The sequence below is a fragment of the Xylocopa sonorina genome, unplaced genomic scaffold (genome assembly GCF_050948175.1).
Source record: "Xylocopa sonorina isolate GNS202 unplaced genomic scaffold, iyXylSono1_principal scaffold0319, whole genome shotgun sequence".
Lineage (NCBI taxonomy): Eukaryota > Metazoa > Arthropoda > Insecta > Hymenoptera > Apidae > Xylocopa > Xylocopa sonorina.
In genome coordinates, this window is record NW_027490390.1 from 136984 (window position 1) to 151397 (window position 14414).

The following is a 14414-nucleotide window of genomic DNA, read 5'->3' on the forward strand; positions in this document are numbered from 1 at the left end:
GTTTCCGTCCTAGAAAATAGCGTTGGCAGCTGTCTATGTATCGTAGCAATAGTGTCCTAATGCTTCTTAAAACAAGATGTCGCATTTCATATCTATGTTTCGTGATAAGATATAATATTCATTGCGAAGTGTCATGTATACCTCGTATTCTCTTCAACAGAATGTAAATGCGAATCTTCCTTGCTAGGAAATAGCGTTTGCTGATGTCTACTTATTGTAGCAATAGAGTTCTAATGCTACCTAAATCGCGATAACACATCTCATTTCTACGTTTCGTGATAAGGTATAATATTCATGGGAAGTGTCAAGTATACCTCGTATTCACTTCAAAAGAAAGTAAATGCTACGTTTCCGTCCTAGAAAATAGCGTTGGCAGCTGTCTATGTATCGTAGCAATAGATTCCTAATGCTTCTTCAAACGAGATTTCGCATTCCATTTCTGTGTTTCGTGATAAGGTATAATATTCATTGCGAAGTGTCATGTATACCTCGTATTCCGTTCAAAAGAATGTAAATGCGACACTTCCTTGCTTGGAAATAGCGATTGCAGATTTCTTCGCATCGCAGCAATAGTGTTCTAATGCTTATTAAATCTCGATATCGCATTTCATTTCTATGTTTCATGATAAGATATAATATTCATTGCGAAGTGTCATGTATACCTAGCTTACACTTCAAGTGAATGTAAATGCGACACATCCATGCAAGGAAATAGCGTTTGCAGATGTCTGCGCATCGAGGCTATAAGGTTCTAATGCTTCTTAAAACGCGATATCGCATCTCACTACTATGTTTCATGATAAGATATAATATTCATTGCGAATTCTCATGTATACCTCGTATTCACTTGAAAAGAATGTAAATGCGAATATTCCTTGCTAGGAAATAGCGTTTGCAGATGTCTATGTATCGTAGCAATAGAGTCCTAGTGCTACTTAAAACAAGATGTCGCATTTCATATCTATGTTTCGTGATAAGATATAATATTCATTGCGAAGTGTCATGTATACCTCGTATTCTCTTCAACAGAATGTAAATGCGAATCTTCCTTGCTAGGAAATAGCGTTTGCAGATGTCTCCGCATCAAGGCAATAGGGTTCTAATGCTTCTTAAAACGCGATATCGCATCTTACTTCTATGTTTCATGTTGAGATATAATGTTCATTGCGAAGTGTCATGTATACCTCTCATACACTTCAAATGAATGTAAATGCGACATTTCCTTCCTAGAAAATAGCGTTTGCAGATGTCTACGTATCGTAGCAATAGATTTGTAACGCTTCCTAAAACGCGATATCGCATTTAATTTCAATGTTTCATGATAAGATATAATATGCATTGCGATGTGTCATGTATACCTCTTATTCACTTCAAATGATTGTAAATTGCGTAACTTCCATGCTAGGAAATAGCGTTTGCATGTGTCTACTTATCGTAGCAATAGGGTTCTAATGCTTCTCAAAACGCGATATTGGCATCTCATTTCTATGCTTTATTATAAGATATGATATTCATTGCGAAGAGAAATGTATACCTCGTACTCACTTCAAAAGAATGTAAATGCGACGCTTCCATGCTAGGAGATAGCGTTTGCAGATGTCAACGTATATTAGCAATAGAGATCTAATGCTTTTCAAAACGCGATATCGCATCTCATTCCTATGTTTCATGATAATATATAATACTCATTGCGAAGTGTCATGTATATCTCGTATTTACTTCAAAAGAATGTAAATGCGAAACTTCCATGCTAGGAAGTAGCGTTTGCAGATGTCCACGTATCGTAGCGATAGAGTTTTAATGCTTCTTAAAACGCGATATCGAATCTCACTTCTATGATTCATGATACGATATAATATTCATTGCGAAGTGTCATGTATACCTCGTACTCACATCACAAGAAAGTAAATGCGACACTTCCATGCTAGGAAATAGCGTTTGCAGATGTCAACGTATATTAGCAATAGAGATCTAATGCTTTTCAAAACGCGATATCGCATCTCATTCCTATGTTTCATGATAATATATAATACTCATTGCGAAGTGTCGTGTATATCTCGTATTCTCTTCAAAAGAATGTAATTGCGACACTTCCACGCTAGGAAATAGCGTTTGCAGATGTCTACGTATCGCAGCAATAGTGTTCTAATGCTTCTTAGAACGCGATATAGCATCTCACTTCTATGTTTCATGGTAACAAATAATATTTATTGCGAAGTGTCATGTATACCTCGTATTCACTTCAAAAGAATGTAAGTGCGACACTTCCGTGCTAGGAAATAGCGTTTGCAGATGTCTACGTTTCGTAGCAATAGTGTTCTAATGCTTCTTTAAACGCGATATCGCATCTCACTTCTATGTTTCATGATAAGATATAATATTCATTGCGAAGTGTCATGTATACCTCGTACTCACATCACAAGAATGTAAATGCGACACTTCAATGCTAGGAAATAGCGTGTGCAGATGTCAATTTATATTAGCAATAGAGATCTAATGCTTCTCAAAACGCGATATCGCATCTCATTCCTATGTTTCATGATAAGATATAATATTCATTGCGAAGTGTCATGTATACCTCGTACTCACTTCAAAAGAATGTAAATGCAACACTTCCTTGCTAGGAAATAGCGTTTTCAGATGTCTCCGTTCGAAGCAATAGATTTCTAAAGCTTGCTAATTCGCGATATCGCATCTCATATCTATGTTTCATGATAATATATAACATTCATTGCGAAGTGTCATGTATACCTCGCATACCCTTCCAATGAATGTAAATGCGACACATCCTTGTTAGGAAACAGCGTTTGCAGATGTCTCCGTATCGAAGCAATAGATTTCTAAAGCTTTCTAATTCGCGATATCGCATCTCATTTCTATGTTTCATGATAAGATATAATATTCATTGTGCAGTGTTATGTATACCTCGTATTCACCTCAAGAGAATGTAAATGCGACACTTCCTTGCTAGGGAATAGCGTTTGCAGATATCTACGTATCGAAGCAATAGTGTCCTAATGCTTCTAAAATCGCGATATCGCATCTCATTTCTATGTTTCACGATAAGATATAATATTCGTTGTGCAGTGTTATGTATACCTCGTATTCACTTCAAAAGAATGTAAACGCGACACTTCCTTGCTAGGAAGTAGCGTTTGCAGATGTCTACGTATCGAAGCAATAGGGTTCTAATGCTTCTTAAATCGTCATATCGCATCTCATTTCTATGTTTCATGATAAGATATAATATTCATTGTGCAGTGTTATGTATACCTCGTATTCACCTCAAGAGAATGTAAATGCGACACTTCCTTGCTAGGAAATAGCGTTTGCAGATATCTACGTATCGAAGCAATAGTGTCCTAATGCTTCTAAAATCGCGATATCGCATCTCATTTCTATGTTTCACGATAAGATATAATATTCATTGTGCAGTGTTATGTATACCTCGTATTCACCTCAAGAGAATGTAAATGCGACACTTCCTTGCTAGGGAATAGCGTTTGCAGATATCTACGTATCGAAGCAATAGTGTCCTAATGCTTCTAAAATCGCGATATCGCATCTCATTTCTATGTTTCACGATAAGATATAATATTCGTTGTGCAGTGTTATGTATACCTCGTATTCACTTCAAAAGAATGTAAACGCGACACTTCCTTGCTAGGAAGTAGCGTTTGCAGATGTCTACGTATCGAAGCAATAGGGTTCTAATGCTTCTTAAATCGTCATATCGCATCTCATTTCTATGTTTCATGATAAGATATAATATTCATTGTGCAGTGTTATGTATACCTCGTATTCACCTCAAGAGAATGTAAATGCGACACTTCCTTGCTTGGAAATAGCGATTGCAGATTTCTTCGCATCGCAGCAATAGTGTTCTAATGCTTATTAAATCTCGATATCGCATTTCATTTCTATGTTTCATGATAAGATATAATATTCATTGCGAAGTGTCATGTATACCTAGCTTACACTTCAAGTGAATGTAAATGCGACACATCCATGCAAGGAAATAGCGTTTGCAGATGTCTGCGCATCGAGGCTATAAGGTTCTAATGCTTCTTAAAACGCGATATCGCATCTCACTACTATGTTTCATGATAAGATATAATATTCATTGCGAATTCTCATGTATACCTCGTATTCACTTGAAAAGAATGTAAATGCGAATATTCCTTGCTAGGAAATAGCGTTTGCAGATGTCTATGTATCGTAGCAATAGAGTCCTAGTGCTACTTAAAACAAGATGTCGCATTTCATATCTATGTTTCGTGATAAGATATAATATTCATTGCGAAGTGTCATGTATACCTCGTATTCTCTTCAACAGAATGTAAATGCGAATCTTCCTTGCTAGGAAATAGCGTTTGCAGATGTCTCCGCATCAAGGCAATAGGGTTCTAATGCTTCTTAAAACGCGATATCGCATCTTACTTCTATGTTTCATGTTGAGATATAATGTTCATTGCGAAGTGTCATGTATACCTCTCATACACTTCAAATGAATGTAAATGCGACATTTCCTTCCTAGAAAATAGCGTTTGCAGATGTCTACGTATCGTAGCAATAGATTTGTAACGCTTCCTAAAACGCGATATCGCATTTAATTTCAATGTTTCATGATAAGATATAATATGCATTGCGATGTGTCATGTATACCTCTTATTCACTTCAAATGATTGTAAATTGCGTAACTTCCATGCTAGGAAATAGCGTTTGCATGTGTCTACTTATCGTAGCAATAGGGTTCTAATGCTTCTCAAAACGCGATATTGGCATCTCATTTCTATGCTTTATTATAAGATATGATATTCATTGCGAAGAGAAATGTATACCTCGTACTCACTTCAAAAGAATGTAAATGCGACGCTTCCATGCTAGGAGATAGCGTTTGCAGATGTCAACGTATATTAGCAATAGAGATCTAATGCTTTTCAAACGCGATATCGCATCTCATTCCTATGTTTCATGATAATATATAATACTCATTGCGAAGTGTCATGTATATCTCGTATTTACTTCAAAAGAATGTAAATGCGAAACTTCCATGCTAGGAAGTAGCGTTTGCAGATGTCCACGTATCGTAGCGATAGAGTTTTAATGCTTCTTAAAACGCGATATCGAATCTCACTTCTATGATTCATGATACGATATAATATTCATTGCGAAGTGTCATGTATACCTCGTACTCACATCACAAGAAAGTAAATGCGACACTTCCATGCTAGGAAATAGCGTTTGCAGATGTCAACGTATATTAGCAATAGAGATCTAATGCTTTTCAAAACGCGATATCGCATCTCATTCCTATGTTTCATGATAATATATAATACTCATTGCGAAGTGTCGTGTATATCTCGTATTCTCTTCAAAAGAATGTAATTGCGACACTTCCACGCTAGGAAATAGCGTTTGCAGATGTCTACGTATCGCAGCAATAGTGTTCTAATGCTTCTTAGAACGCGATATAGCATCTCACTTCTATGTTTCATGGTAACAAATAATATTTATTGCGAAGTGTCATGTATACCTCGTATTCACTTCAAAAGAATGTAAGTGCGACACTTCCGTGCTAGGAAATAGCGTTTGCAGATGTCTACGTTTCGTAGCAATAGTGTTCTAATGCTTCTTTAAACGCGATATCGCATCTCACTTCTATGTTTCATGATAAGATATAATATTCATTGCGAAGTGTCATGTATACCTCGTACTCACATCACAAGAATGTAAATGCGACACTTCAATGCTAGGAAATAGCGTGTGCAGATGTCAATTTATATTAGCAATAGAGATCTAATGCTTCTCAAAACGCGATATCGCATCTCATTCCTATGTTTCATGATAAGATATAATATTCATTGCGAAGTGTCATGTATACCTCGTACTCACTTCAAAAGAATGTAAATGCAACACTTCCTTGCTAGGAAATAGCGTTTTCAGATGTCTCCGTTCGAAGCAATAGATTTCTAAAGCTTGCTAATTCGCGATATCGCATCTCATATCTATGTTTCATGATAATATATAACATTCATTGCGAAGTGTCATGTATACCTCGCATACCCTTCCAATGAATGTAAATGCGACACATCCTTGTTAGGAAACAGCGTTTGCAGATGTCTCCGTATCGAAGCAATAGATTTCTAAAGCTTTCTAATTCGCGATATCGCATCTCATTTCTATGTTTCATGATAAGATATAATATTCATTGTGCAGTGTTATGTATACCTCGTATTCACCTCAAGAGAATGTAAATGCGACACTTCCTTGCTAGGGAATAGCGTTTGCAGATATCTACGTATCGAAGCAATAGTGTCCTAATGCTTCTAAAATCGCGATATCGCATCTCATTTCTATGTTTCACGATAAGATATAATATTCGTTGTGCAGTGTTATGTATACCTCGTATTCACTTCAAAAGAATGTAAACGCGACACTTCCTTGCTAGGAAGTAGCGTTTGCAGATGTCTACGTATCGAAGCAATAGGGTTCTAATGCTTCTTAAATCGTCATATCGCATCTCATTTCTATGTTTCATGATAAGATATAATATTCATTGTGCAGTGTTATGTATACCTCGTATTCACCTCAAGAGAATGTAAATGCGACACTTCCTTGCTAGGAAATAGCGTTTGCAGATATCTACGTATCGAAGCAATAGTGTCCTAATGCTTCTAAAATCGCGATATCGCATCTCATTTCTATGTTTCACGATAAGATATAATATTCATTGTGCAGTGTTATGTATACCTCGTATTCACCTCAAGAGAATGTAAATGCGACACTTCCTTGCTAGGGAATAGCGTTTGCAGATATCTACGTATCGAAGCAATAGTGTCCTAATGCTTCTAAAATCGCGATATCGCATCTCATTTCTATGTTTCACGATAAGATATAATATTCGTTGTGCAGTGTTATGTATACCTCGTATTCACTTCAAAAGAATGTAAACGCGACACTTCCTTGCTAGGAAGTAGCGTTTGCAGATGTCTACGTATCGAAGCAATAGGGTTCTAATGCTTCTTAAATCGTCATATCGCATCTCATTTCTATGTTTCATGATAAGATATAATATTCATTGTGCAGTGTTATGTATACCTCGTATTCACCTCAAGAGAATGTAAATGCGACACTTCCTTGCTAGGAAGTAGCGTTTGCAGATGTCTACGTATCGATGAAATAGATTTCTAAAGCTTGCTAATTCGCGATATCGCATCTCATATCTATGTTTCATGATAATATATAATATTCATTGCGAAGTGTCATGTATACCTCGCATACACTTCAAATGAATGTGAATGCGACATTTCCTTGCTAGGAAATAGTGTTTGCAGATATCTACGTATCGAAGCAATAGATTTCTAATGCTTCTTAAATCGCCATAGCGCTTCTCATTACTATGTTTCATGAAAAGATATAATATTCATTGTGGAGTGTTATGTATACCTCGTATTCACTTCAAAAGTATGCAAAGTACGACACTTCCTTCCTAGGAAGTAGCGTTTGCAGATGTCTACGTATCGAAGCAATAGGGATTTAGTGCTTCTTAAATCGCCATATCGCTTCTCATTTCTATGTTTCATGATAATATACAATATTCATTGCGGAGTGTTATGTATACCTCGTATTCACTTCAAATGAATGTAAATGCGACACTTCCTTCCTAGGAAGTAGCGTTTGCAGATGTCTACGTATCGAAGCAATAGGGATTTAGTGCTTCTTAAGTCGCCATATCGCTTCTCATTTCTATGTTTCATGATAATATATAATATTCACTGCGAAGTGTCATGTATACCTCGTATTCCTTTCAAAATAATGTAAATGCGACACTTCCTTGCTAGGAAATAGCGTTTGCAGATGTCTACGTATCGAAGCAATAGATTTCTAAATCTTGCTAATTCGCGATATCGAATCTCATATATATGTTTCATGATAATTTATAATATTCATTGCGAAGTGTCATGTATACCTCGTATTCACTTCAAAAGAATGTAAATGCGATACTTCCTTGCTAGGAAATAGCGTTTGTTGATGTCTGCGTATCGAAGCAATAGTTTTCTAATGCTTCTTAAATCGTTATATCGCATATCATATCTACGTTTCATGATAAGATATAATATTCATTGCGAAGTGTCATGTATACCTCGTATTCATTTCAAAAGAATGTAAATGCGACACTTCCTTGCTAGGAAGTAGCTGTTGCAGATGTCTACGTATCGAAGCAATTAGGACCTAATGCTTCTTAAATCGCCATATCGCTTCTCATTTCTATGTTTCATGACAAGATATAATATCCATTGCGAAGTGTCATGTGTACATCGTATTCACTTCAAATGAATGTAAATGCGACACTTCCTTGCTAGGAAGTAGCGTTTGCAGATGTCTACGTATCGAACCAATAGATTTCTAATGCTTCTTAAATCGCCATATCGCATCTCATTTCTATGTTTCATGATAAGATATAATATTCATTGTGGAGTGTTATGTATACCTCGTATTCACTTCAAAGAATGTAAACGCGACACTTCCTTGCCAGGAAATAGCGTTTGCAGATGTCTACGTATCGTAGCATTAGAGTTGTAATGCTTCTCAAAACGCGATATCACTACTCATTATTATGTTTCATGATAATTTATTATATTCATTGTGGAGTGTTACGTATGCCTCGTATTCACTTCAAATGATTGTAAATACGACACTTCCTTGCTTGGAAATAGCGTTTGCAGATGTCTACGTATCGAAGCAATAGATTTCTAAAGCTTGCTAATTCGCGATATCGCATCCCATATCTATGTTTCATGATAATTTATAATATTCATTGCGAAGTCTCATGTATACCTCGCATACTCTTCAAATGAATGTGAATGCGACAGTTCCTTGCTAGGAAATAGCGTTTGCAGATATCTACGTATCGAAGCAATAGACATCTAATGCTTCTTAAATCGTGATATCGCATCTCAAATCTACGTTTCATGATATGATTTAATATTCATTGCGAAGTGTCATGTATACCTCGTATTCCTTTCAAAAGAATGTAAATGCGACACTTCCTTGCTAGGAAGTAGCGATTGCAGATGTCTACGTATCGAAGCAATAGGGACCTAATACTTCTTAAATCGCCATATCGCTTCTCATTTCTATGTTTCATGATAATATATAATATTCACTGCGAAGTGCCATGTATACCTCGCATACACTTCAAATGAATGTAAATCCGACACTTCCTTGCTATGAAATAGCGTTTGCAGATGTCTACGTATCGAAGCAACAGACAGCTAATGCTTCATAAATCGCCATATCGCATCTGATTTCTATGTTTCATGATAAGATATAATATTCATTGTGGAGTGTTATGTATACCTCGTATTCACTTCAAAAGAATGTAAACGCGACACTTCCTTGCTAGGAAGTAGCGTTTGCAGATGTCTACGTATCGAAGAAATGGATTCCTAAAGCTTGCTAATTCGCGATATCGCATCTCATATCTATGTTTCATGATAATATATAATATTCATTGCGAAGTGTCATGTATACCTCGCATACAGTTCAAATGAATGTGAATGCGACATTTCCTTGCTAGGAAATAGTGTTTGCAGATATCTACGTATCGAAGCAATAGATTTCTAGTGCTTCTTAAATCGCCATAGCGCTTCTCGTTTCTATGTTTCATGAAAAGATATAATATTCATTGTGGTGTGTTATGTATACCTCGTATTCACTTCAAAAGTATGTAAGTACGACACTTCCTTCCTAGGAAGTAGCGCTTGCAGATGTCTACGTATCGAAGCAATAGGGATTTAGTGCTTCTTAAATCGCCATATCGCTTCTCATTTCTATGTTTCATGATAATATACAATATTCATTGCGGAGTGTTATGTATACCTCGTATTCACATCAAAAGTATGTAAGTACGACACTTCCTTCCTAGGAAGTAGCGCTTGCAGATGTCTACGTATCGAAGCAATAGGGATCTAATGCTTCTTAAATCGCCATAGCGCTTCTCATTTCTATGTTTCATGACAATATATAATATTCACTGCGAAGTTTCATGTATACATCGTATTCACTTCAAATGAATGTAAATGCGACACTTCCTTGCTAGGAAGTAGCGTTTGCAGATGTCTACGTATCGAACCAATAGATTTCTAATGCTTCTTAAATCGCCATATCGCATCTCATTTCTATGTTTCATGATAAGATATAATATTCATTGTGGAGTGTTATGTATACCTCGTATTCACTTCAAAGAATGTAAACGCGACACTTCCTTGCCAGGAAATAGCGTTTGCAGATGTCTACGTATCGTAGCATTAGAGTTGTAATGCTTCTCAAAACGCGATATCACTACTCATTATTATGTTTCATGATAATTTATTATATTCATTGTGGAGTGTTACGTATGCCTCGTATTCACTTCAAATGATTGTAAATACGACACTTCCTTGCTTGGAAATAGCGTTTGCAGATGTCTACGTATCGAAGCAATAGATTTCTAAAGCTTGCTAATTCGCGATATCGCATCCCATATCTATGTTTCATGATAATTTATAATATTCATTGCGAAGTCTCATGTATACCTCGCATACTCTTCAAATGAATGTGAATGCGACAGTTCCTTGCTAGGAAATAGCGTTTGCAGATATCTACGTATCGAAGCAATAGACATCTAATGCTTCTTAAATCGTGATATCGCATCTCAAATCTACGTTTCATGATATGATTTAATATTCATTGCGAAGTGTCATGTATACCTCGTATTCCTTTCAAAAGAATGTAAATGCGACACTTCCTTGCTAGGAAGTAGCGATTGCAGATGTCTACGTATCGAAGCAATAGGGACCTAATACTTCTTAAATCGCCATATCGCTTCTCATTTCTATGTTTCATGATAATATATAATATTCACTGCGAAGTGCCATGTATACCTCGCATACACTTCAAATGAATGTAAATCCGACACTTCCTTGCTATGAAATAGCGTTTGCAGATGTCTACGTATCGAAGCAACAGACAGCTAATGCTTCATAAATCGCCATATCGCATCTGATTTCTATGTTTCATGATAAGATATAATATTCATTGTGGAGTGTTATGTATACCTCGTATTCACTTCAAAAGAATGTAAACGCGACACTTCCTTGCTAGGAAGTAGCGTTTGCAGATGTCTACGTATCGAAGAAATGGATTTCTAAAGCTTGCTAATTCGCGATATCGCATCTCATATCTATGTTTCATGATAATATATAATATTCATTGCGAAGTGTCATGTATACCTCGCATACAGTTCAAATGAATGTGAATGCGACATTTCCTTGCTAGGAAATAGTGTTTGCAGATATCTACGTATCGAAGCAATAGATTTCTAATGCTTCTTAAATCGCCATAGCGCTTCTCATTTCTATGTTTCATGAAAAGATATAATATTCATTGTGGTGTGTTATGTATACCTCGTATTCACTTCAAAAGTATGTAAGTACGACACTTCCTTCCTAGGAAGTAGCGCTTGCAGATGTCTACGTATCGAAGCAATAGGGATTTAGTGCTTCTTAAATCGCCATATCGCTTCTCATTTCTATGTTTCATGATAATATACAATATTCATTGCGGAGTGTTATGTATACCTCGTATTCACTTCAAAAGTATGTAAGTACGACACTTCCTTCCTAGGAAGTAGCGCTTGCAGATGTCTACGTATCGAAGCAATAGGGATCTAATGCTTCTTAAATCGCCATAGCGCTTCTCATTTCTATGTTTCATGACAATATATAATATTCACTGCGAAGTTTCATGTATACCTCGCATACCCTTCAAATGAATGTAAATGCGACACATCCTTGTTAGGAAACAGCGTTTGCAGATGTCTCCGTATTGAAGCAATAGATTTGTAAAGCTTTCTAATTCGCGATATCGCATCCCATTTCTATGTTTCATTATAAGATATAATATTCATTGTGGAGTGTTATGCATACCTCGTATTCGTTTCAAAAGAATGTAAATGCGACACATCCTTACTAGGAAGTAGCGTTTGCAGATGTCTACGTATCGAAGCAATAATGTTCTAATGCCTCTTAAATCGCCATATTGCATCTCATTTCTATGTTTCATGATAAGATATAATATTCATTGTGCAGTGTTATGTATACCTCGTATTCACCTCAAGAGAATGTAAATGCGACACTTCCTTGCTAGGAAATAGCGTTTGCAGATATCTACGTATCGAAGAAATAGTGTCCTAATGCTTCTAAAATCGCGATATCGCATCTCATTTCTATGTTTCACGATAAGATATAATATTCGTTGTGCAGTGTTATGTATACCTCGTATTCACTTCAAAAGAATGTAAACGCGACACATCCTTGCTAGGAAGTAGCGTTTGCAGGTGTCTACGTATCGAAGCAATAGGGTTCTAATGCTTCTTAAATCGTCATATCGCATCTCATTTCTATGTTTCATGATAAGATATAATATTCATTGCAAAGTGTCACGTATACCTCGTATTCTTTTCAAAAGAATGTAAATGCGACACTTCCTTGCTGGGAAATAGCGTTTGCAGATGTCTACGTATCGACTCAATAGTGTTTTAATGCTTCTTAAATCGCCATATTGCATCTCATTTCTATGTTTCATGATAAGATATAATATTCATTGTGGAGTGTTATGTATACCTCGTATTCACTTCAAAAGAATGTAAACGCGACACTTCCTTGCTAGGAAGTAGCGTTTGCAGATGTCTACGTATCGAAGAAATGGATTTCTAAAGCTTGCTAATTCGCGATATCGCATCTCATATCTATGTTTCATGATAATATATAATATTCATTGCGAAGTGTCATGTATACCTCGCATACACTTCAAATGAATGTGAATGCGACATTTCCTTGCTAGGAAATAGTGTTTGCAGATATCTACGTATCGAAGCAATAGATTTCTAATGCTTCTTAAATCGCCATAGCGCTTCTCATTTCTATGTTTCATGAAAAGATATAATATTCATTGTGGTGTGTTATGTATACCTCGTATTCACTTCAAAAGTATGTAAGTACGACACTTCCTTCCTAGGAAGTAGCGCTTGCAGATGTCTACGTATCGAAGCAATAGGGATTTAGTGCTTCTTAAATCGCCATATCGCTTCTCATTTCTATGTTTCATGATAATATACAATATTCATTGCGGAGTGTTATGTATACCTCGTATTCACTTCAATAGAATGTAAACGCGACACTTCCTTCCTAGGAAGTAGCGTTTGCAGATGTCTACGTATCGAAGCAATAGGGATTTAGTGCTTCTTAAGTCGCCATATCGCTTCTCATTTCTATGATTCATGATAATATATAATATTCACTGCGAAGTGTCATGTATACCTCGTATTCCTTTCAAAATAATGTAAATGCGACACTTCCTTGCTAGGAAGTAGCGTTTGCATATGTCTACGTATCAAACCAATAGGTTTCTAATACTTCTTAAATCGCCATGTCGCATCTCGTTTCTATGTTTCATCATAAGATACAATATTCATTGTGCAGTGTTATGTATACCTCGTATTCACTTGAAAAGAATGTAAATGCGACACATCCTTGCTAAGAAATAGCGTTTGCAGGTGTTTACGTATCGTAGCAATAGTGCTCCAATGCTTCTCATAACGCGACATCGTTCCTCCTTTCTATGTTTCATGATAGCATATAGTATTCATTGCGTAGTGTCATGTACACTTCGCATACACTTGAAATGAATGTAAACGCGACACTTCCTTGCTTGGAAATAGCGTTTGCAGATGTCTACATATCGAAGCAATAGACATCTAATGCTTCATAAATCGCCATATCGCATCACATTTCTATGTTTCATGATAACATATAATATTCATTGCGAAGTGTTATGTATACTTCGTATTCACTTCAAAAAAATGTAAATGCGACACTTCCTTGCTAGGAAATAGCGTTTGCAGATGTCTACGTATCGAAGCAATAGATTTCTAAATCTTGCTAATTCGCGATATCGAATCTCATATCTATGTTTCATGATAATTTATAATATTCATTGCGAAGTGTCATGTATACCTCGTATTCACTTCAAAAGAATGTAAATGCGACACTTCCTTGCTAGGAAATAGCGTTTGTAGATGTCTACGTATCGAAGCAATAGTTTTCTAATGCTTCTTGAATCGTCATATCGCATATCATATCTACGTTTCATGATAAGATATAATATTCATTGCGAAGTGTCATGTATACCTCGTATTCCTTTCAAAAGAATGTAAATGCTACACTTCCTTGCTAGGAAGTAGCTGTTGCAGATGTCTACGTATCGAAGCAATAGATTTCTAAAGCTTCTTAAATCGCGATATCGCTTCACATTTCTATGTTTCATGACAAGATATAATATTCAATGTGGAGTTTATGTATACCTCGTAT